We start from the raw sequence: 23,909 nt of genomic DNA, 5'->3' as shown, positions 1-23,909 counted from the left end.
AAAAAAAAATTACTACATCTTGGTGATAGTAATTACTGACCACAGTTCAAATTTGTGCTTGATAAATTAGATTAACCACTGTTTAATAGATTATATATAGATTAAATGATTTTATTTTTTTTTAAAGATTTTATTTATTTGAAGAGAGAGACACACACACAGTGAGAGAGGAAACACAAGCAGGGGGAGTGGGAGATGGAGAAGCAGGCTTCCTGCGAAGCAGGGAGCCCGATGCGGGGCTCGATCCCAGGACCCTGGGATCATGACCTGAGCCAAAGGCAGACGTTTAATGACTGAGCCACCCAGGCATCCCTAGATTAAATGGTTTAATAATGTGTGATGCACAGAGATGTTTGGAACTGACTAAAAGTTTTTAAAACTTTCTGAGCGACATTGCAACTTATATAATTATGTCCAGAATATTTTTACATATGTATGATTAAATTTGGTAGTTATCAGTCATAAGACTCAATTTTTAAAATCTCATTTGCCTACATAACAGATAGTTTTTGAATTGACATTATTGTCCAGAAGTGAAAAAAATTTGCAACATACAGACTAAAATAGTTGAGCTGAGACTATTTCTTAATATATACTTGAAGGTGGTATATTAATAGTATATAATTATTTATGAAAATAACATTATATCAAAAATACCATTCTATTTATGTTTGCAATTGAAAATACATGTTATGGGGAATGTTCGGGGGTGGGAGGCTGGAACAATTTTGCTAATAGCCAAATAAGGTAGCGTCTTTGATACACAGTAATCGGATATGGTCCAGTGTTTATGTGTTTGTGGCAGATGCACAAATATACACTAGGTCACACATAAAAGCATGTACTTCTTATTTCAGCTAATAATAATGTAAGTTTTCTTCAGTTTTTAAAAAATTAACAGTTGACATACAATATTTTCAGGTGAACAACATAGTGATTTATTAATTATATATATTAGAAAATGCTTACCGTGATAAATGTAGTTACCATCTGTCACAATAAAAAGTTATTAAATAATATTGATTATATTCCCTATCCTATACTTTTTATCCCTGTGACTTATTTATAAATGGAAGTTTGTAACTCTTAATTGCCTTTACCTATTTCACACATATCCCATTTTACCCCCCTAGCAACTACCAGTTTGTTCTCTGTATTTATAGGTCTTATTCAGCTTTGTGTTTGTTTTTTAGATTCCACATATAAGTGTAAAATCATATGATGTTTTTCTCTTTCTGACTTACTTCCTCAGCATAGTACCCTCTAGGTCTATCCATGTTGTCACTAATGACAAGAATTTATTCTTTTTTTTTTTTTTTAATGACTGAACAACATAACTTTGTGTATATATACCACTTCTTTATTCATCTATGAATGGATACTTGGATCACTTCCATATCTTGACTACTGTAAATAATGCTGCAAGGAACATAGGGATGCATTATCTTTTCAAATTAGTGTTTTTGTTTTCTTTGGGTAAATACCCAGAAGTGGAATAACTGGGTCATATGGTATTTCTGTTAAGTTTTTGAGGAGCCTCCATACATTTTCCTAGTGGCTGCACCAACTTACATTCCTACCAACAGGGCAAAAATTCCCCATTTTCTCCACATTCTTGCCAGCTCTTGTTATTTTTTGTGTTTTTGACTTAGCCATTCTGATTGGTATAATAACACATTATGGTTTTGACTTGCACTACTGATGTTGACCATTTTTCATGTGTGCTGGCTGTATGTCTTCTTTGCAAAAATGTCTACTCAGGTCTTCTACTCATTTTTAATTACTTGGGTTTTTTGGTATCTAGCTTTATGGATTTTTTTTTTTTTTAAAGATTTTATTTATTGGGCGCCTGGGTGGCTCAGTTGGTTAAGCAACTGCCTTCGGCTCAGGTCATGATCCTGGAGTCCCTGGATCGAGTCCCAAAGATTTTATTTATTTATTTGACAGAGAGAGACACAGCGAGAGAGGGAACACAAGCAGGGGGAGTGGGAGAGGGAGAAGCAGGCTTCCCACTGAGCAGGGAGCCCGAGGCGGGGCTCGATCCCAGGACCCTGAGATCATGACCTGAGCCAAAGGCAGACGCTTAATGACTGAGCCACCCAGGCTCCCCAGCTTTGTGGATTTTTTTACATTTTTGGATATTAACCACTTATTGGATATATAACATGCAAATAACTTCTCCCATTAACTAGGTTGCCTTTTTGTTTTGCTGATGGTTTCCTTTGCTGTGCAAAAGGTTTTTAGTTTGATGTAGCTAATTGTTTAGTTTTGCTTTTATTTCCCTTGCTAAGGAGACACATCCAGAAAAGTGCTGCAAAATCTGATGCTCAAGAGATAACTGCCTGTGTTTTCTTTTAGGAGTTTTATGGTTTCAAGTTTTAAATTTAGGTACTGAACCCATTTTGAATTTATTTTTTTTGTGTGGTGTAAGAAAGTAATCCAGGTTCATTCATTCCTTTGCATGTAGCTGCCCAACGCCATTTATTGAAAAAACTGTCTTTTTCCCATTACATATTCTTGTCTCCTTTGTGGTAGATTAATTGAACACGTAAGTGTGGGTTTATTTCTTGGCTCTCTGTTCCACTGATCTATATGTCTGTGTTTGCACCAATACCATACTGTTTCAGTTACTTAACCTTTGTAGTATAGTTTAATACCTAGGATTGTGATACCTCCAGTCTTATTCTTCTTTCTCAAAATTGCTTTTGCTATCAAGGTCTTTAGTGGTCCCATACAAATTTTAGGGTTATTTGTTCTAATTCTATGAAAAATACTATTGGTATTTTGATAGGAATTGCATTCAATCTGAAGACTGCTTTGGGTAGTATGGACAGTTTAATGATATTCTTCTAATCCATGAGCATGGTATATCTTTCCATTTAATTGTGTCATCTTCAATTTCTTTCATCAATGTCTTCTTTTCAGAATACCAGGTCTGTATTGGTTAAATTTATTCCTAGGTATTTTATTATCTTTATGCAATTCTAAATGAAATTGTTTTCTTAATTTCTTTTTCTGCTAGTTCATTATATAGAAATCAGTTTCATTGCTATACACTAATATTGATTACATAACCTACAACTTTACTGAATTTTTGTATCCATTCTAATAGTTTTGTGGTGGAGTCTCTAGTATATTCTATATACAGTATCATGTCATCTGCAAATAGGGATAGCTTTATTTCTTACCAATTTTCATTCTATTTATTTTTCTTCTTTGATTGCTGCAGTTAGGACTTCCAGTACTGTCTGTTGAATAAAACTGGTAAGGGTGGGCAAACTTGTCTTTTTCCTGATCTTAGAGGAAAAGGTTTCAGCTTTTCATAACTGAATATGATGTTAGCTGTGAATTTGTCATATATGGCCTTTATTCTGTTGGGTATGTTTTCTCTAAACCCAATATGTTGAGGGTTTTTAATCATCAGTAGATGTTGAATTTTGTCAAATGGTTTTTCTGCGTCTCCTGAGATGATCACATGATTTTTACCTTCATTTGGTTAATGTTGTGTATCATGTTGCTTCATTTGCATATATTGAACCATCCTTCCATCTCTGGAATAAATTCCAACCAATCGTGGGTGAATGATCCTTTCAGTGCATTGTTGAATTCAGTTTGCTCCTATTTTGTTAAGGATTTTTGGATCTATGTTCATCAGAGATATTAGCCTGTAATTAATTAATTCTTTTCTCTTTCCTTTCTTTCTTTCCTTCCTTTTTTTCTTCCCTTCTTTTCTTTACCCCTCCCTCCCTTTCTATTTCTTTTCTTTCATTTTTTGTAGTGTCTTTGTCTCGTTTTGGTATCAGGGTAATTCTGGCCTCACAGAATGAATTTGGAAGAGTGACTTCCTGTTCTATTTTTTTGGAATAGTTTGAAAAGTATAGTTATTAACTCTACTTTAGTGTTCAATAGAATTCACCTGAAAAGCCACCTCTGGCCATGCACTTTTGTTTGGAGTTTTTCGAACACTGATACAATTTTGTTACTCCTAATTGGTTGTTCAGATTTTCTGTTTTTTCTTGATTGAGTCTTGGAAGAGTATATGTTTCTAGGAATTTATCCATTTCTTCTAGATTGCATAATTTGCTGGCATATATTTTTTTGTTGTACTCTCATAATGGTTTCTATTTCTGTGGTACTGACTATACTTCTCTTTCTCATTTTATTTATTGGAGTCCTTGTTTTCTTGATGAGTCTAGATAAAGGTATATAAATTTTATCTTTTCAGAGAACGAGCTTAGTTTCATTTTTTTTAAGATTGTATTTGAGGGAAAAAGAGTGCGAGAGAGCACAAGCAGGGGCAGGGCAGAGGGAGAGGGAGGGGCAGGCTCTTGGCTGAGCAGGGAGCTGGACATGGGGCTCAATTCCAAGACCCCAGGATCATGACCTGAGCCGAAGGCAGATGCTTAAGAGACTGAGCCACTCAGGCGCACCTCATTGATCTTTATTATGTCTTTCCTTCTATTAACTTTGAGCTTTGGTCTTATTTTTCTAGTTCTTTTAGGTGTAAGGTGCAATTGTTTACTTGAGATTCTTGTTTCTTGAGGTAGGCCTAGAATACTATAAACTTCCCTTTTAGAACTGCTTTTGCTGTGTCTCAAAGACTTGGAACTGCTGTGTTTTCATTGTTATTTATCTCCATGTACTTTGTAATTTTGTATTTCTTGGTTGACCCATAAGCTATTCGGTAGCAGGTTTAGCCTCCATGTGTTCATGTTTTCCCCACCCCCCAGTTGTTTCTTATAATTGATTTCTAGTTTGATAGTGCTGTGGTTGGAAAAGATGCTTGATATGATTTCAATCTTAAATTTAGTACAACATGTTTTGTTTTGTAGCCTAATACTTGAACTATTCTGGAGAATGTTCAATGTCACTGGAAGAGAATGTGTATTGTGCTGTTTTTGGATGTAATGTTCTGTATATATCTGTTGCATCTCTCTGGTCTAATGTGTCATTCAAAACCTTTGTTTCCTTGTTAATTTTTCTGTCTAGATCTATCCATTGTGGTAAATGGGGTATTAAAGTCCCCTACCATTACTGTATTGTCAATTTCTCCCTTTATGTCTGTTAATATTTGCTGTATATGTTAAGTTGCTCCTATGTTGGGTGCACAGATATTTACAATTGTTATATCCTATTGTTGGATTAACCCCTCATTATGTAATTCCTTTTTTTGTCTTGTTACTGGCTTTGTTTTAATTTTTTCACTTGCAGTTCAGGGTATGTCTCTTTTCATCCCTTTACTTTCAGTCTATACATGTCATTAGGTTTTATGTGAGTCCTTTTAGACAGCATATAGATGGGCCTGGTTGTTTTTTGTTTTTGTTTTTGTTTTTAATCCATTTGGTCACCCTCTATCTTTTGATTGGAGGATTTAGTTCATTTATATTTAAAGTAAATATTGTTAGATATGTACCTACTGTAATTTTGTTCATAGTTTTATGGATGTTTTATAGTTTTTTTGTTGCTGTGTCTCCTTGTGATTGATAGCTTTCTTTAATGCTATTCTTAAATACAAAATATATAGGGAGAAGAATTTAAGTTTTTAGTTTGTGGTTAGCATGAGGTTTATATATAACATCCTAAGTATACAGCAGTTTCTATTAAATTAATGTCACTTAAGTGCAAACACATTGTAAAAGAACCACACTTTATTCCTCTTCCTCCTTCATGTTTTATTTATATAGTATCATATTTTAAATCTGTTTATTTTGTGTATCCTTTGACTAATATTTGTAGATAAAATTGATTTTACTACCTTTGTCTTTTAACCTTCAAACTAGCTTTATAAGTGATTGGTCTACTAACTTTACTCTGTATTTGCTTTTGCCAGTTAAATTTTTTCCTGTCATAATTTTCTCATTTGTAGGTAGGGCCTTTTCTGCTTAAAGAAGCCCCTTTAAAATGTCTTATAAGGCCAGTTTAGTGTTGATGAACTTCTTTAACTTTTGTCTGGGAAACTCTTTATCTCTCCTTTCATTTGAGTGATTATATTGCTAGGTACAGTGTTCTTGGTTGTAATGTTTTTGTTTTTGTTTTCTTTCAGCATTTTGTGTAGGCCAGAAAGGAGTAGCATAATATTTTCAAAGTTTCTGCTGGAAAAAAACAGCTGATAGCTTTATGGGGTTTCCCTTATACATAACTGTTTGATTTTTTTTTCTTGCTGTTTTTAAGATTCTCTCTTTAATTTTTGTGATTTTCATTATTATGTGCCTTTTGTGGATCTATTTGGGTTCATCTAGTTTGGTGTTCTCTGTGCTTCCTGAATCTGGATGTCTGTTTCTTACCACAGACTAGGAAAGTTTTCAGCTATTATTTCTTCAAAAAATTCTTCTGCCCCTTTCTCTATTTTCTCCTTCTGGGACCCTTAGAGTGTAAAGGTTAATACACTTGATGTTGTCCCAAAGGTCTCTTAACCTATCCTCAATTTTTTATTCTTTTTTGTTGGTAATGGAAGGAACCCATCTCCTCCAGATTGCTGATCCATTCTTGTGCATCCTCTAATCTGTTGCTGATTCCATCTAATTCAAATGAATTAGAATTTCATTTGGAGTTGAAAAGAGGGTTGAATCCCTCTTTTTCATTTGCTTCACCTCTGATTGGTTCTCTTTTTATGTTTTTTATCTCTTGTGATGTTATTAGTTCACCCACTCTTCTCTCAAGTCCAGCGAGCATCTTTATGTCCATTACTTCAAACACTTTATCAAGTAGGTTGCTCATTTCCATATTTAAGTCTTCTGAAATTTTGTCATTTCATTTGAAGCATATTCTTCTGTCTTCTTATTTTGTTTGTCTTTCTGTTTGTTTCTTTGAGTTAGGCAAGTAGCTACTTCTCCCAGTCTTGAAGGAGTGGTCTTATGGAAGAATCTCCCCTGTGTAGAAATATATGCCTAGCAGCTTAGGCTGGCTGGTTGGAGCTGTAGTGGACATGAAGCAGGACACTATACACAGGAGATACCCTGTGAGGATGACTGGGGCTGGAGCTGAAGCAGGCATGGACTGTAGTATCTCAAGGTGTTTTGTGGCTGGCCTGCCTTGGTCAGATAGTGGGAGCTGGTGTGGGCTAGGGACCTGTGGCTCAATGAGGTGGCAGTCCAGCTACACTAACAGTCTGCACTATCACGGGGGAGAGGACACATAAATGAAAGTACTGACTAGCACCTCCATCCCTGGAGAGAGCTTCAGCAGTTTCCCCATGCTTGGTGGACACTCGGGTTTAACAAATGGATTTTGTTCCCATATAGTCTAATTTCCTCTTAAGCTGCTGTGTTTTTGTTTTGTTTTGTGTTTGGTCTGCACATGAACCCTCCAGTGAGATCATTCCCTATTGAGAATGGAGTTCCCATGTTTCCATCTCTCCTGCTATTCTCTATGTGGTCCCTCTCCCTTTGTTGTGCAAAAACTGTTTGATCACCCCTCGGCATTTCAGGAAGAATTTCTCTCTCTATAGAGATAGATTCAGTGTGTCCAAGAGTGGAGGTGAGTTCAGGGTCTTCCTATCTTGGACTCTAAGCCAATGAGATTTTGGTTCTCCTAGAAATCACTGTGATCCTTTGTCTTTACATTAGGTATTCAGCTACTGGCAACTTTTTTGAGTGCCCTTTCTCATTCTTCTCCTTCTTCTTGTGATAGTTTAAAATAACCAAGAGAAGGGGAAATCTTTACCAGGAAAGTTGTATATATTGCTAAATTAATATTGCTAGTGTGAAAACAGGGTTGTAATTGAAAGGTATTATGCTGCAATGCAGTGTGTTAATAAATTATACATATGGTCAAGCAAAAATTGTCAGACAAAGACTTTATTCAAAGCTATTGCAATAAAGAGGGGAGTAAAGAAGGCAGTCTAAACTACACTGATAGGAGGGGTTTTTAAGTCAGAGGTGTGCTAGTAGAGAAGTTTTGGAGATATTAGTGAGGAAGTTGATCAATGGATAATATCAAGCACATTGAGTTAGTTCCAAATTGACACCCAAAAAAGTTAGACTCCTATACATCCAACAGGGACTGGGGAATAAGGGAGCTTATCTTAGATGATGACTACATTAAAAGCAATTGCTTTCAGGTCCTTAGGATACATGTTCATAGGTTGTAAAACTGCAACAGGCTTATAAAAAGATGTACTCAGATCTCAAATGGCCAGAGACAGTATTTAGAGCTTTTTCTAAAGAAAATATCCTAAAACAAAGGATTTCGGGATCCAGTTTCAGGAAGAAGCCTGTATAAAGTTTAGTTAAACTGAAGGAAACATTAAGGTTGTTTTGGTCAACAAGATAAAACTGGATTAGAGTAATTATGAAAAAGTTTTATGCATAATTATTTAAGAAAAATCACTGTCCTAAGATCCTATCCGTTTGCAAGTATCCAGGTTTGTAAACTGCTGGTTTTAATGATAAAACTAAACATAAATAAATAGTACTTCTTGAAATAGAACCTGTTTCAGCATAACAGATGCACTTTGAAAAAGGGAAAAAGAAAAACTAAACTTGAATTTTTTAGTATGGGGAAAATATTTGTTTTTAAATCTCCAATCAAAGGAATTATTAAATAATATTTCTACTTTCCAATTTATATTTTGTCAATTTGAAATAAAATCTTAATATTCATGGTTATATTATGCTATATGCAGAAACAGTCAACACAAAACAATTATTTAGTAACTCTAAAAACAAAGAATGATTTCTCACTCATCTTACATGTCCATTAAGTGTTTTCTTTCATCCTCACCCCTGGATTCAGGTTAATGGATCTACCTGGGACACTGTAGGAGAGAATAGTAGAGACTAAAAAATTGTTCACTGGATTTTTAAGCATCTGCCTTAATAATACGTCCACTCATGTTTCATTGACTGAAGCGTTCCATGATATTTAACTTCAAAGGGTGAGGTCTGCCTGGTAGGACATAGTGTTATTACTGTGGCTAAATCCAGGCCATTCAGACTAGCACAACTACTTATAATATAGCCCAGTAAAAATAACAGAAATATTTATTCTTTCAACAAATCTGTTCAATAATCTAAATTTATTAGTTTTTCTTATAATTCTTTGTTCATCTGTTTGGCTACGTGGGAAGCAGCCCACAGAGAAGACAAAGTTTATGCACAATGCTATTTCCATGAAGTATGTTTAGATTTTTACAATATTTGGTTTCACCAAGAATCTCCTCTGGCACTTAATTTTTTCCGGCAACTAGGTGAGTAAGCTAACCAGACAAGAGATTAGAAACTAGGTCTGTTAGAAATGGATATGCAAAGGGGTGCCTGGGTGGCTCAGTTGTTGGGTGTCTGCCTTCGGCTCAGGTCATGGTCCCAGGGTCCTGGTATCGAGCCCCACATTGGGCTCCCTGCTTCTAGCTCTCCCACTCCCCCTGCTTGTGTTCCCTCTCTCACTGTGTCTCTCTCTGTCAAACAAATAAAATCTTAAAAAAAAAAAAAAAAGGATATGCATGTATATACTACATATGTAAATATTATATTGCATATTCTAGATATGCTTTGGATTTATAAGAAGTTAACTTAAAGGGGCCCAAGATGCTGGTATAGGAACATCCTGAATTTACCTCCACCCAAAGACACACAAAATCTACAGCTACATATTATTCATTTCCCTCTAAAAAAAAGATCTGAAAAGTAGATGAACTGCTTTCCACCACAAAGAATAAAAGGACCACACGGAGATAGGTAGAACAGGAAGAGACCTGGTCTTGCGAACTTCATCCCCTATGCAGTGACACACAACAGGGAAGGGCCTCACCAAACAGGCACTTCTACTGAAGCAATGAGAGGCTGGGGCCCTACATCAATCACCCCAGCCCCTACCTAGCATCTGCACTGGGTAAAAAAGACCCCACAAGTTTGGCTTCAGAAATCAATGGGACTAATGTTCAGGGGTTCCAAAATGCTGTACAGAAATGAGATTCCCTTCTTGGAGGGATTATGTGCAGTCTCAATTGCCCCAAAACCTATCAAAAAACCCCACCATTTAAAAAAATATAATTAACATACAGTGTTATATTAAGTTCAGGTATAGAATACAAGGATTCAAAAATTCTATGCACTTCTTAGTGCTCATCAAGATAAATATACCCTTAATCCCCTTTACTTCACACATTCCCCCACCCCCACCCCCATCCAGCAACCACCAGTTTTGTTCTCTTTATTTATGACTGTTTTGTCTCTGTTGTTTGTTTTGTTTTTAAATTCCATGTATGAGTGTAATCATAGGGTATCTATCTCACTGAGTGATATAATTCACCTAGCATTATACCCTCTAGGTTCATCCATGTTGTTGCATTTGGCAGGATTTCATTCTTTTTTATGGCTGAGTAATAGTCCATTGTGTATGTATACCACATCCTTATCCATTATTCTATCGATGGACAGTTGGGTTGTTTCCATATCTTGACTATTGTAAATAATGCTGCAATAAACATGGGGTGCCCATATCTTTTTTTTTTTTTTTTTGAGTAGGCTCCACACCCAGCACAGAGCCCAACATGGGGCTTGAATCACAACCTGAGATCAAGACCTGAGCTGAGATCAAGAGTCAGACACTCAACTGACTGAGCCACTCAGGCACCCTTGCACATATCTTTTTAAATTAATGTTTTCATTTTCCTTGGGTAAATACCTAGTAGTGGAACTACTGGATCATATGGTAATTCTATTTTTAATTTTTTATAAATATCATTTATATTTAAAATCAATTAGCCAACATATAGTACATCATTAGTTTCAGATATAGTGTTCAATAATTCATCAGTTGCATATAACACCCAGTGCTCATCACATGCCCTTTTTAATGTCCATCACCCAATTACCCCATCCCCCCATCCACATCCCCTCCAGCAACCGTCAGTTTGTTTCCTATAGAAAAGAGTCTTTCATGGTTTTTCTCCCTCTCTGATGACTTCTGGCACAGCCACTCTGGAAAACAGTATGGAGGTTCCTCAAGAAGTTAAAAATAGAGCTACCCTATGACCCAGCAATTGCACTACTAGGTATTTTTAATTTTTTTCAGGACCCTCCATAGTGTTTTACACAGTGGTTTCACCAATTTAAATTCCCACCAACAGTGCATGAGAGTTCCTTTATCTTCACATCATTGCCAACACTTGTTTCTTATGATTTTGATAAAAGATATTCTCATAGGTATAAGGATAGATCTCATGATTTTAATTTGCATTTCCCTTGATGATTAGTGATGTTGAGCACTTTTCATGTGTCTCTTGGCAATCTGTATGCCTTCTTTGGAAAAATGTCTCTTTAGGTCCTCTGACCATTTTATAATCAGATTATTTGTGGGGTTTTTTGGTGAAGTTCCTTATATCCCACAAGGCATTAATATCCAAATATATATCATTTGCAACTATCTTCTCCCATTCAGTAGGCTTCCTTTTTCTTTTCTTGATGATTTATTTTGCTGTGCAAAAGCATTTTATTTTGGTGTAGTCCCAATAGTTTAATTTTGCTTTTATTTCCCTTGCTGGGGAGATATAACTAGAAGAATATTTCTATGGCCAGTGTCAAAGAAATTATTGCCTATGTTTTCTTCCAGGAATTTCATAGCTTCAGAATTCACATTTAGATATTGATTCCATTTTGAGTTTATTTTTAGGTACAATGTAAGAAAGTGGTCTAGTTTCATTCTTTTGCATGTAGCTGTCCAATTTCCCTAATACCATTTGCTAAAGAGACTTTTTCCCATCAAATACTCTTGCCTCCTTTGTCAAAGATGAATTGGCCAGAGAGTGTGGGTTTATTTCTGGACTCTGTATTCTGTTCCATTGCTCTGTGTGTCTGTTTTTTTTGCCAGTACCATACCATTTTGTTTACTATAGCTTTGTAATATATCTAAATCTGGGATTGTGGTACCTCCAGCTTTGTTCTTCTTTTCAAGATTGCTTTGGCTATTCAGGGTTTTTTATCATTCCATACAAACTTTAGGATTTTTGTTTAAGTTCTATGAAAAATGTTGGTTTTTGATAGAAATTGCATTGGGTAGTAAGGACATTTTAACAATATTACTTCTTCCAATCCCTGAGTGTGGTTTATCTTTCCATTGGTTTTTGTTATCTTCAGTTTATTTTATCAATATTACATAGTTTTTGGAGTACAGATTTTTGCCTCCTTTGTTAAGTTTATTCCTAGGTCTTTTATTTTTTTGATGCAATAATAAATGGCATTGTTTCTTAATTTCCATATTAATTTTGTGTCCTGTGACATTACTGCATTCATTAATTTGTTCTATTTGTGCTTTGGTGGAGTCTTTAGGGTTTTCCATGTATAGTATGTTATCTGCAAATAGTGACAGTTTTACTTCTTTCTTACTAATTTGGATGTGTTATATATCTTATCCAGTTGCTGTGCCAAGGAGTTCCAATACTATTTTGATTAAAGTCATGAAAGTAGATCTCCTTGTCCTGTTTCTGAGCTTAGGGGAGAAGCTCTCAGTTTTTCACCATTGAGTATATGTTGGCTGTGGGTTTTCATATATGGACTTTATTATGTTGATGTATATTCCCTCTAAACCTACTTCTCCTGTTGAGGGTTTTTATCATGAATGGATGTTGTATTTTGTCAAATGATTTGAGATGATCTTATAATTTTTATCCTTCCCCTGGTTAATGTAATGTTCCACACTGATTGATGTGCAAATATTGAGCCAACCTTGGAACCAACCATGGGTTAAATCCCACTTGATTGTAGTTTATTATTTTTTAATGTACTGTTGAATTCAGTTTACTAATATTTTGTTGAGGATTTTTGCATCTAAGGTCATCAAAGACATAGGCCTATAGTTTTTACATAGTCTTGTATCAGGATAATGTAGGCCTCATAAAATTAATTTGGAAATTTTCTTCTATTTTTTGGAATAAGTTGAGAAGAATCGGTATTAACTATTCCCTAAATGATTGGTAGACAGGAAACCATCAAAATCCTAGAGGAGAATACAGGCAGCAACCTCTTTGACCTCAGCCATAGAACTTCTTACCAGAGACATCTCTGGAAGCAAGGGAAACAAAAGCAAAAAAGAACTATTGGGACTTCATCAAAATAAAAATCTTCTACACAGTGAGGGAAACATTCAGCAAAACTAAAAGGCAACCTACAGAATGGGAAAAGATATTTGCACATGACATATCTGATAAGGGTTAGTAGCCAACATTATAAAGAACTTCTCAAACTTAGGGCCCCAAAACAAATAATCCAGTTAAGAAATGGGCAGAAGACATAAAATAAGACATTTTTCCAAAGAAGACATACAGATGGCTAACAGACACATGAAAAGGTGCTTGTCATCACTGATCATCAGGGAAATACAAATCAAAACTACAATCAGATATTACCTCATACCTGTCAGAATGGCTAAAATTAACAGCACAGGGAACAACAGAAGTTGGCAAGGATGTGGAGAAAGAAAGGGGAACCCTCTTACACTGTTGGTGGGAACGCAAACTGGTGCAGCCACTCTGGAAAGCAGTATGGAAGTTCCTCAAAAAGTTAAAAATAGAACTACCTTATGATCCAGCAATTGCACTACTAGCTATTTACCCAAATGATACAAAAATGCTGATTCGAAGGGGCATATGCACCCCAATGTCTATAGCAGCATTATCAACAATAGCCAAATTATGGATAGAGCTCAAAGATCCATTACCTGTTGAATAGAATAAAAAGATATGGTGTGTATATGTGAATTTAAGAAACAAAACAGGTGAATATAATATAAAGGAAAAAAAAGAGGGAAGTAAACCATAGGAGACTCTTAACTAGAGAGAACAAACTGAGGGTTGCTGGAGGGGAGGTGCCTGGATTATGGGCTAAATGGGTAATGGGTGTTAAGGAGGGCTCTTGTTGTGATGAGTGTGTTATAGTTAAGTGATAAATCACCAAATTCTACTCCTGAAACTAATACTACACTATATATTAACAAAAATTTGAATAAAATCTTAAATAAAATGATTGGTAGAAGTTACTGTGAAGTTAGCTGTTCCTGGTCTTTCTGTTTGTTATGAGTTTTTTGATTCAATCAAATTCAATCAGTAATCTGTTAAAATTTTCTTGCTTCCTAATTCATTTTTGGAAGATTATATGTTCCTAGGAATTTATTCATTTTTTAAGTTGTCCAGTTTGTTGGCATTTTTCATAATATTCTTTTCTAATCCTTTATATTTCTGTGGTGGTATTTTGGAGCCCTCCCTCTTCCTTTTTTGATGATCTTGCTATAGGTTTTTATTTTTTCAAAGTGCCAGCTCCTGGTTTCATTGATCTCTTCTATTAACTCTCTATTTCATTTATTTTTGTTCTAATCTTTATTATTTCCTCCCTCCTACCAGCTTTTGGCTTTGTTCTTTGAGAATTTTCTTGCTTCTTGAGGCAGCCCTGTATTGCTATAAACTTTCCTCTTAGAATCACTAATGCTGCATCCCAAAGATTTTGGACCACTGTGTTTTCATTTGTCTCCAGTATTTTTTATTTCTTACTTGATTTCTTGGTTGACCCATTCATGTTCAGTAACATGTTATTTAGCTTCAGTGTATATGTGTTCTTTCTAGATTTTTTCTTGTGGTTGATTTCTACTTTTATACATTACTGGTTGGAAAAGTTGCATGGTATTATTTCAGTCTTTCAATTTATTAGGCTTGTTTTGTGGCCTAACATGTAATCTATTCTGCTGAATGTCCATGTATACATGGAAAGTATGCATATTCTGCTGTTTTAGTATGTGATGCTTAAAGATCTCTGTTAGATCCATCTAGTCCAATGTGTCATTCAAAGCCACTGCTGCCTTGTTGATTTTCTGTTTGGCTGATCTAACCATTGATGTAATGGGGTTTTATTTTATATTTATTATTTTTTTAAAGATTTTTTTTTTATTTATTTGACAGAGACACAGCGAGAGGGGGAACACAAGCAAGGAGAGTGGGAGAGGGAGAAGCAGGCTTTCTGCTGAGCAGAGAGCCCGATGTGGGGCTTGATCCCAGGACCCTGGGATCACGACCTGAGCCAAAGGCAGACGCTTAACAACTGAGCCACCCAGGTACCCCTGTAATGGGGTTTTAAAGTGCCCCCTATTATTGTATTACTTTCAATTTCTCTCTTTAGGTTTATGAATATTGGCTTTATGTGTTTAGGTGCTATTATAGTGTGTGCACAGATGCTTACAATTATAACCTATTGTCGGATTGATCCCTTATTATGTAATGCCCTTCTTTGTCCCTTGTTACAATCTTGAAGTCCCTTTTGCCCACTTTCTTTTTCCTTCCATTTGTCTGGTAAATGTTTTTCCATTACTTCACTTTCAATTGGCATGTGTCTTGAGATATGAAATGTGTTTCTTGAAGGCAACATATTGATGGGTCTTGCATTTTTATCTATTCTGCCACCCCATTTCTTTTGACTAGAACATTTAGTCTGTTTACATTCAAAGTAATTATTGATAGGTATATACTTTTTGCCATTTTGTTCTTCTCTGTTCCTATCTTTTCTTGCTCTCTTGTGGTTTTCTTTAGTGATAAGCTTGGATTCCTTTTTCTTTTGCATATCTTAAAGGATTTTGATTTGTCATCACCATTAGGCTCAGAAAGATCATCTTATGCATATACCAGCCTATATTAAGTTGATGGTTGCTTAAGTTTGAACCTATTCCAAAAGCACTAAATTTTTACTCACCCCCCATAGGTTATGTATGTCATACTTTATATCCTTTCATTTTGTGAATTCCTTGGTTTTTATAGATATAATTGATTTTACTGCTTTATGCTTTAACCTCTGTACTAGTTTTAAAAGTGATTATATACCACTTTTATTAGGTTTTTATGTACCCGTGAAATTTTTTTCCTTTCCTATTTTTTTTTTTTTTTACTGCTCATTATGGCCTTTTCTTTCCAAAGAATTTCCTTTAATGTTTTTTTAAGGATGCTTTAGTGCTAATGAACTCCATGAGGTTTTGTTTATCTGGGAAACTCTAGCTCTCCTATTCTGAATGATAGCCTTGATGGGTTGGAGTATTGTTGTCAAGGGTTTTTTCCTTTCAACACTTTGCAGGGTAGAGGGAGTGGCATGATGTATTCAAAGTTTCTGCTGGAAAATCAGCTGTTAACCTTATAGAGTTTCACAGGTATGTAACTGTTTTCTTTTCTCTTGCTCCTTTTTTTTTTTTTTAAAGATTTTATTTATTTATTTGAGACAGAGAGAATGAGAGACAGAGAGCACATGAGAGGGGGGAGGGTCAGAAGGAGAAGCAGGCTCCCCACCGAGCAGGGAGCCTGATGCGGGACTCGATCCTGGGACTCCAGGATCATGACCTGAGCCGAAGGCAGTCGCTTAACCAACTGAGCCACCCAGGCGCCCTCTCTTGCTCCTTTTAAAATTCTTTCTTTATCCCTGCTTTTGCCATTTTAATTATGTGCCTAGGTGTGGACTTTCTTGTGTTGATGTGGTTGGGGGCTTTCTGTGCCTCCTGGATCTAGATGTCAGTTTCCTTCCCCAGACTGGAGTACTTTGGCTATTACTCAAGTTAAGTTTTCTGCCCCCTCTCTCTTGTTTTATAGAAATCCCAGAAGGAGGAGAATGTTACTATGCTTGATGATGTCATTGAGTTTCCTTAACCTAGTATCATTTTTTTTTTCCATCACTTTGTCTTCTACCTTGCATTCTTCTGCCTTTTCTAAGCTACTATTGATTCCTTCTAGTACATTTTTAATGTTTGGTTTGGTTCTTTTCTATATTTTCTATCCTTTTCTTGAGGGTCTCACTGAGATTCTCCACTTGTTTCTCAGGTCTGGTAAGCATATTTATGACCATTACTTTGAATTCTCTATTAGGCATATAACTTACCGGTGTTTCATTTAGCTCGTTTGCTGTGGTTTTGTCCTATTCTTTCATTTGGGACATATTCCTCTGTCTCCTCATTTTGTCTAACTCTCTGTTTTTATGTATAATGAAAGCTTGTGGCGCTTGTACCACAGAACCAAGTGCTTCAGCGGGGTCCTTTAGGTGGAGCTGGACCTACTTTGACTGTTTTGGGCAGAGTTTGGTCCCTGTACTGTTAAAATTCCAGTCTAGGGCCACAATGGGCTTGCAGTTGGGTAGTGTCAGCAGTGAGACCAGATGCTTGCCCTGAGCTCATTTGCTGAGGCTGCAGTCATACTGAACTGCAGTGTCCCAAGAAACGTTTTTGTTAGTGGGACAGGCAGTCTGCCCCCAGGCCATGTGTGCAGCTCCAAACACAAAGATCAGTAGGGCACTCTCTTGACACTGCCAGTTTTAAGGTTTGGCTGCTGGAACTACAGTTGAACTGGTGTGTTTGGTTATCTTACCCTCTCCCCAGGGCAGGAGTCACTTTGGAGTGGTGCTGGTGCCAGCCAGGACTGCTTATAAGATGAGGTGCACCATATTGTTTGTGCTGGATCCCAAGAACAGAGGGGCAAAGTGTGTGGTGTTAGCAAGTTATATGTAGTGTTTGCATGGGCTCCTGTAGGTGTCCATCTATGTAGGATGGGGGGTGGGAGAGAAATAGTGCCTGCCAGCTCTTTTGTTCTTGGAGAAGTCTCCTAAAGATTCCTGGCCCTCCAGCATGCCTTCTGAGATCAGTAAATAAATCTTTTACACATACCCCAGGTGCTTTTCAAACTGCTGCTTCCATGCTGTGTCCCAGTGGGACTTCTTTTATTAATGCTGTCTTTTTAAGAGTGGGGACTCAGTTTTCTATCATCCTAAGGCTCTTCCCCTAGCCCACCCTGCTGATTATTAAAATAACCAGAGCTAAGCCCTACTGGCTTTCAAAGCCAAATGTTATGGGGACTTGTCTTCCAGTGCAGGTCCCCCATGCCAGGGTACCTGGTGTGGGATCTGCTTCTCTCCCTTCTCTGTGCTTGTGGTGTCCCTCCCATTTGTGGTTAGTCTTGCTATAAGTTTGGTTCCTGCTGCATCTTCTCCCCTCCTACCCTTTTCAGTGTATCCTTCTCTCTACAATTAACTGGAAAGTCTGTGCTGCCACTCCTTTTCATTTTCTGGGTTAGTTGCACCGATGTGGCTGTTCTCTAGGTGTGTACATGGGACCAAGTGAGATTAGTATCCTCCTACATCACCTTCCCAGAATAAAAAAAAGAAAAAAAACAGCAGTATAAAAAGAACATCTATTATACATGAGGGAAATTCATTTGCTGATCTGAGGGCATTGACTGGAGGGCCAGGAGACAGTTGATAGGTTCTTTAAAATGAGATGCTAATGGATAACATTTTTTCACTCCACATAGCCTGCTAGCTCAGGGATGCAAACTATCACACAGCACCTTCATGATACATTGCTGAGACTGGCACTGGAAATTGGTCCCAACACTTGCTAAGGCCAGTGAGTGTGCTCTGTCCCAAATAATCTCCAGTTGTCTTGTTAAAGCCAGGGGTTGAACACAGTCCATGTAGGAGAAACCCCTGGATTGCCTCATCCTGGAAGCCTACAATGCAGCCATTCCAGAGCTTTAGGGGACTGTAAAAACTGGAAGGATACTTCATGGCAGAGGACTACTCCCAGGGCACTATACAGACAATAGAATGCAACACAGTCCAGTCCTTCTGTGAAAAAGACCATTTTTTTTTTTTTTAGCCTGGAGCTTCAGCCTATGGGATAGGCTTCAGATTTCTCCCACATCTAGAGGTCAAGGAGGCACTCACATAGAACATAAGCAGAGAGACATCATCTTTCTTTGCAATCCTCTTAGTCTTCATACAGCTTGAGGAGATGGACCTCCCAGAAAGGAGCTTGTTCATACACCTGGAATCCTGATTTTTGCAACTATTACTCAGGGGACACCTCCAGATCTCCTTGTTTGAAGACCAGCAGAAATTACAATTGTTACCACAAAGGACTGTATATAATTGCATAGTTTAGAAGCCAGGCCCTCAAGCAGCAAATTTTAATCAGCCTGAAAGTAGTTGCTAAATGAGACTCTTCTCCTTGGGTCATAGGCCTTTACACAGCCTCAGCAATGGGGACATATGTCAAGAAAAAAAATCAGATGGTTTAAGCAATCACAAAGGTTCAAGAGACAACCATATGCTAGGACAAGGTTGAACAGTATGGATCATCACCTCTGCATGGCCACTCCTTAGGGACTGAGAGAGGTAGTTATTTTACCTAATCCATAGAAACAAACAGGGAATCAAGAAACATGAGGAAACAGAATTATGTATCAAAAGAAAGAGCAAAATAAAACCTCAAGAAAAAAAGACTTTAATGATACAGAGATAAGTAAAGCAAGGATGTTTACTAAACTCAGGAGAAGAATGGATGAACACAGTGAGACCTTCAAAAAAAACAAGTGACAAATGAAAATTACAGAGGTGAACATACAGTAACTGAAATGAAAAATAAATTAGATGGATTCAACAAGACTACAGTAGAATAAGCAGAAAAATGAATCAGGGAGCTGAATTAAGCAATAGAACTCACCCAGACAGAAGAGCAGAAAGAATTTTTAAAATAAGTATTAAGGGACATCTATGACAACATCAAACAATACATCTGCAGTATAAGGATCCTAGAAGAATAGAAAGAGAGACAGAAAAGTTTTAGAAACAATAATGGTTGAAAATTTCTTGAGCCTAGGGAAGGAAACAACTATCCAGATAAAAGAAGCCCAGGGTATTCCAAAGAACCAAAAAGGATTCACATGAAGACACATTATAATTAAAATAACAAAAGTTAAAGAGAGATTCATAAAAGCAGCAAGATAAAAACAAATTGTAATATATAAGGGAACCCCCATAAGACCATCAACTGATTTTAAGCAGAAATCCTGTAAGCAAAAGAGAATGGCAGGGTATATTCACAATAATGAAAGAGAAACTTCCAACCAAGAATACTGTACTTGATAATGCTATTCAGATTTGAAGGGGAGATAAAGAATTTTCAAGACAATCAAAAGATAAATCCATTACAACAACCTTAGGAGAAATATTAAAGGGACTTCAATGGTAATGATTTATAACAACAAAGTAATACTCATGGGAAAAGGTCAGTAAAAAGACAAAATTAGTAAAATCAAAACTACAATAATATAAAGGACACATATCTACATATTTTTGAATGTGTTCAAATTTGTTACTATCAACTTTAAAAAGACTGTCATATCCATAGTGTGAAATGTGTGAACTTCATAGTAACCCAGAAGCAAATCTTATGGTAACACACAAAAGAAAATGCAAAATGAATATAAATGTAACACTAAAGGAAGCCATCAAACTGCAAAAGAACAGAGAGGAACTACAAAAACAGCAAACTATTAAAGTAGCAATAAGTACATATCATCAATAATTATTACTTTATATGTAAATGGACCAATTGTCCCATCAAAAGACAGTGTGGGAGAGAGCTAAGAAAATGGCAGAGTAGGATCCTGAACTCATCTGGTCCAATAAACACTGAGATAAAAGCTACATCTATGTAATTAACTCTCAGAATGATCTGAGGCAAAACAGGCTTTTCACAGCTAATTTTACAAGAGGTAGAGATACAGTTGGGAACCAAACTCGAGGCAACCACAAACACACAAACTGGAGGGGTATCACAAGCATGGAGAAGAGGACCAGACTCCACACAGGACACCCCTGGCACTGGGGACCCGCACTGGACAAATGAGTCCCTGTAACATTGGGCTTTGAAAACCAGTGGCGCTTAACTTGGAGAGTGCAAGAGGGTGATAAAAAACGGAGTCCCTACTCTCAAAGAGCCAGCATACTAAAATAACAATGCCCAAGACCGCACAAGCAGCAGGAGTTTGAAAAGTGTCTAGAATATATGTGAAGGAAGGTTACTGACTAATCTTAGAATATGTGCTAAAGTGGCAGGGGTTCTTAGGAGATTTCTTCAGGAACAAAAAACCTGGGTAGAGGAAAAGAAACAGAGACCATCAGCAGTGATAGCCGAATGCTTATAGGAGCCAGTGCTAACACTTTGTAACCCATCAAACCCACTGTCTTGGCAGGCATTCCTCCAAAACAGCTCCTGCCGCACCACACACTGTAGGCAGCCAAGGTCAGGAATGGTACCACTTCCAAATGACTCCAGTGTTGGGGAGAGAGGGTGATAGCCCCACACATCACCATGCCTGCAGTTGCAGCAACCATATATCTTAAGTAGCTATACAGGAGCAAGCCCTATATACCAACAAGCCCATGGTGGCATGAGAGATGGCTCTCAAAAACACAGGAACCACACCCACAGTAGGCAAAGCAGGTCATTGCAGACTCTTAAACTCTAAGAATTGGTAATTACTAGATGGTAGGGCTATGGGTATATGGGTGAAACAGATAAAAGTGATCAATAGGCAAAAACTTCTACTTTTACATAAGTCATGGAGATGAAAAGTATGTTGGTGGCAGAGGGTGACTACCCTTATCATTGTGAGCATTGAATAATGTATAGTATTGTTGAATCACTATGTTGCATGCCGGGAACTAACGTAACATTGTATGCTAACTATACTTCAAAACACAAAACATATAGTGGCTAAATTAATAAAAACAGTAAGACTCAGAACTAAAGACACACAAACACTGAAAATGAATGATTAAAAGAAGATATTTCATACAAAGGGAAAGGAAAAGAAAGCTCATGTGGTTATATTCATATCAGATAATATAGATTTAAAAACAAAGACTACAGTAAAAGATGAAAAGGGGTACTATATAATGATAAAGGAGTAAATCTAGCAAGGAGATGTAACATTTATAAATACATGCACTCAATGTAATAGCACCAAAATATATTAAGACATACTAACAGTCCTAAAGTTTAAAATTGACAACAATAGTAAGAACTTTAGTACTCCACTTACATCAACGGATAAATCAGACAGAAAAATAAATGAGAACATCAGCCTTAAATAACACAATAGATCAGGTGGAATTAATAGATATATGTAGGATATTCCATTCAAAAGAGCAGCATATATGTTTTTCCCAAGTACACATAATACATAGATTACATATTAAACTACTATATAAAGTCTTAATAAATTCACAAAGATTGAAACTATACCTAGCATCTTTTGCTACCAGAATGGCATTAAATTAGAATGAATTACAAGAGAAAACCGGAAAAACTACAAATATGTGGAGATTAAACCACATGGTACTGTGTAACTAATGAGTCATAGAAAAAAAATCAAAGAAGTAAAAATATACTGAGAGGTAAATTTATAGCAATACAGGCCTACGTCAAGAAATAAACAACAGAGATCTCCAATGAACAATTTAACTTTATACCAAAAGAAACTAGGAAAAAAACTAATGAAACCAAAACTTAGTAGAGGAGGAAATAATAAAGATCACAGCAAAAACAAGTGAAAGAGACTAAAGACAATAAAAAAAGACAAATGAAACCAAGAGCTCTTTCTCTGAAGAGAAAAACAGAGGAATTTTTAGCTAGAATTACCAAGAAAAGAAGGCTAAAATAAAATCACAAATAATAGAGAAGTTACAACTGACACCACAGAGACTACTACAGTTACATGCCAAATATTTAAACAACATAAAGTAAATGGATAAATTCCTAGAAACATGAAACCTTCCAAGACCAAATTATAAAGAAATAAAAAATTTGAGCAGTGGGAGGAGCAAGATGGCAGAGGAGTATGAGACCTAAATTTTGTCTGGTCCCAGGAATTCAGCTACATAGGGATCAAACCATTCTGAACACCTACAAACTCAAAAGGAGATCGAAGAAAAGAATAGCAGCAACTCTCTGAACAGAAAAGCAACCACTTTCTGGAAGGTAGGATGTGTGGAGAAGTGAATCCGAGGCGATATTTGGGAAGATGGACGGCGGAGGAGGGGGCCTCCGTCAGCTGCTACTGGCAAGTGATAGAGCAGCAGAGCACAAAATTACATTTAGAAGTCGGCTCCACTGAGAGATGTCGCTCCAGTGGCTAAGTGGGGGGTGGAACCCTCACTGGGACAGTGTAGTCTCAGGACCCTCAGGGTCACAGAAAGACCGTGGGTGCCTGAGTGTGGCAGAGCTCCCAGGTATTGGAGCAGGGAAGCCAGCTGCAGAGAAGGAGCCAAGGAGGGGGCTCTCAGCTTGGGGTTGTCATAAACTGTGATTTGTGGCACAGTGGGGTCCTGCTCCTCCAGCAGGGACCCAACAAGTGGCAGATCCCAAGGGACTCCCCTTCCTCCCCCAGGAGTGGCACGGGAGTGCACCGCAGGGATCTGCTGGGTTTGGAGACTCCCCAGGGAGTCTGGTGCCAGAGATAGAAATGCTCGGTCATAGGCCGGGTGAGAACAGAGTGCAACCAGAAACCAGGGAGATGGGAGTGATTGACTGCTTTTCTCCGGGGGTGCACTGAGTGGGGCCCCCAAGTTCTTGGATCCTCCGGGTCAGAGATTGAGAGGCTGTCATTTCCCTCTCCTCCTCCAAAGCTGTGTGGAAAGCTTGCAGGGAACAAAAGCTCCTGAGAGCAAACCTGAGCAGATTACTTAGCCTGGCCCCAAGAAGGGCGGGGCAATTCCATCTCCGGTAAAGACATTTGGGAACCATGGCAACAGGCCCCGCCCCCAGAAGATCAGCAAGAACAGCCAGCCAAGACGAAGTTTACTGATCAATGAGAACGGCAGAACTCCAGAGCTAGGGGAATACTGCACATAGAATTCATGGCTTTTTTACCATGATTCTTCAGCCTTTCAAAGTAAATTTTTAACTTTTTTTTTTTTAATTTTATTTTTCCCTTTTTCAACCAACATCTTATCAATCCCTTTTTTAAAAGATCTTTTTTATTTTTTTCATTTTTAGAGTCATATTCTATCGCTTCATAGTAGTTAACCTTATTTTTGGTGTGTGTGTGTGTGTGTATATATATATATATATATATATATAAAGTTGTTCTCTCTTTAAAATTTTGGGATACAGTT

The sequence above is a fragment of the Leptonychotes weddellii genome, chromosome 9 (genome assembly GCF_054177405.1).
Source record: "Leptonychotes weddellii isolate Sample4059 chromosome 9, ASM5417740v2, whole genome shotgun sequence".
Taxonomy (NCBI): domain Eukaryota; kingdom Metazoa; phylum Chordata; class Mammalia; order Carnivora; family Phocidae; genus Leptonychotes; species Leptonychotes weddellii.
This window is presented reverse-complemented; position numbering follows the sequence as displayed.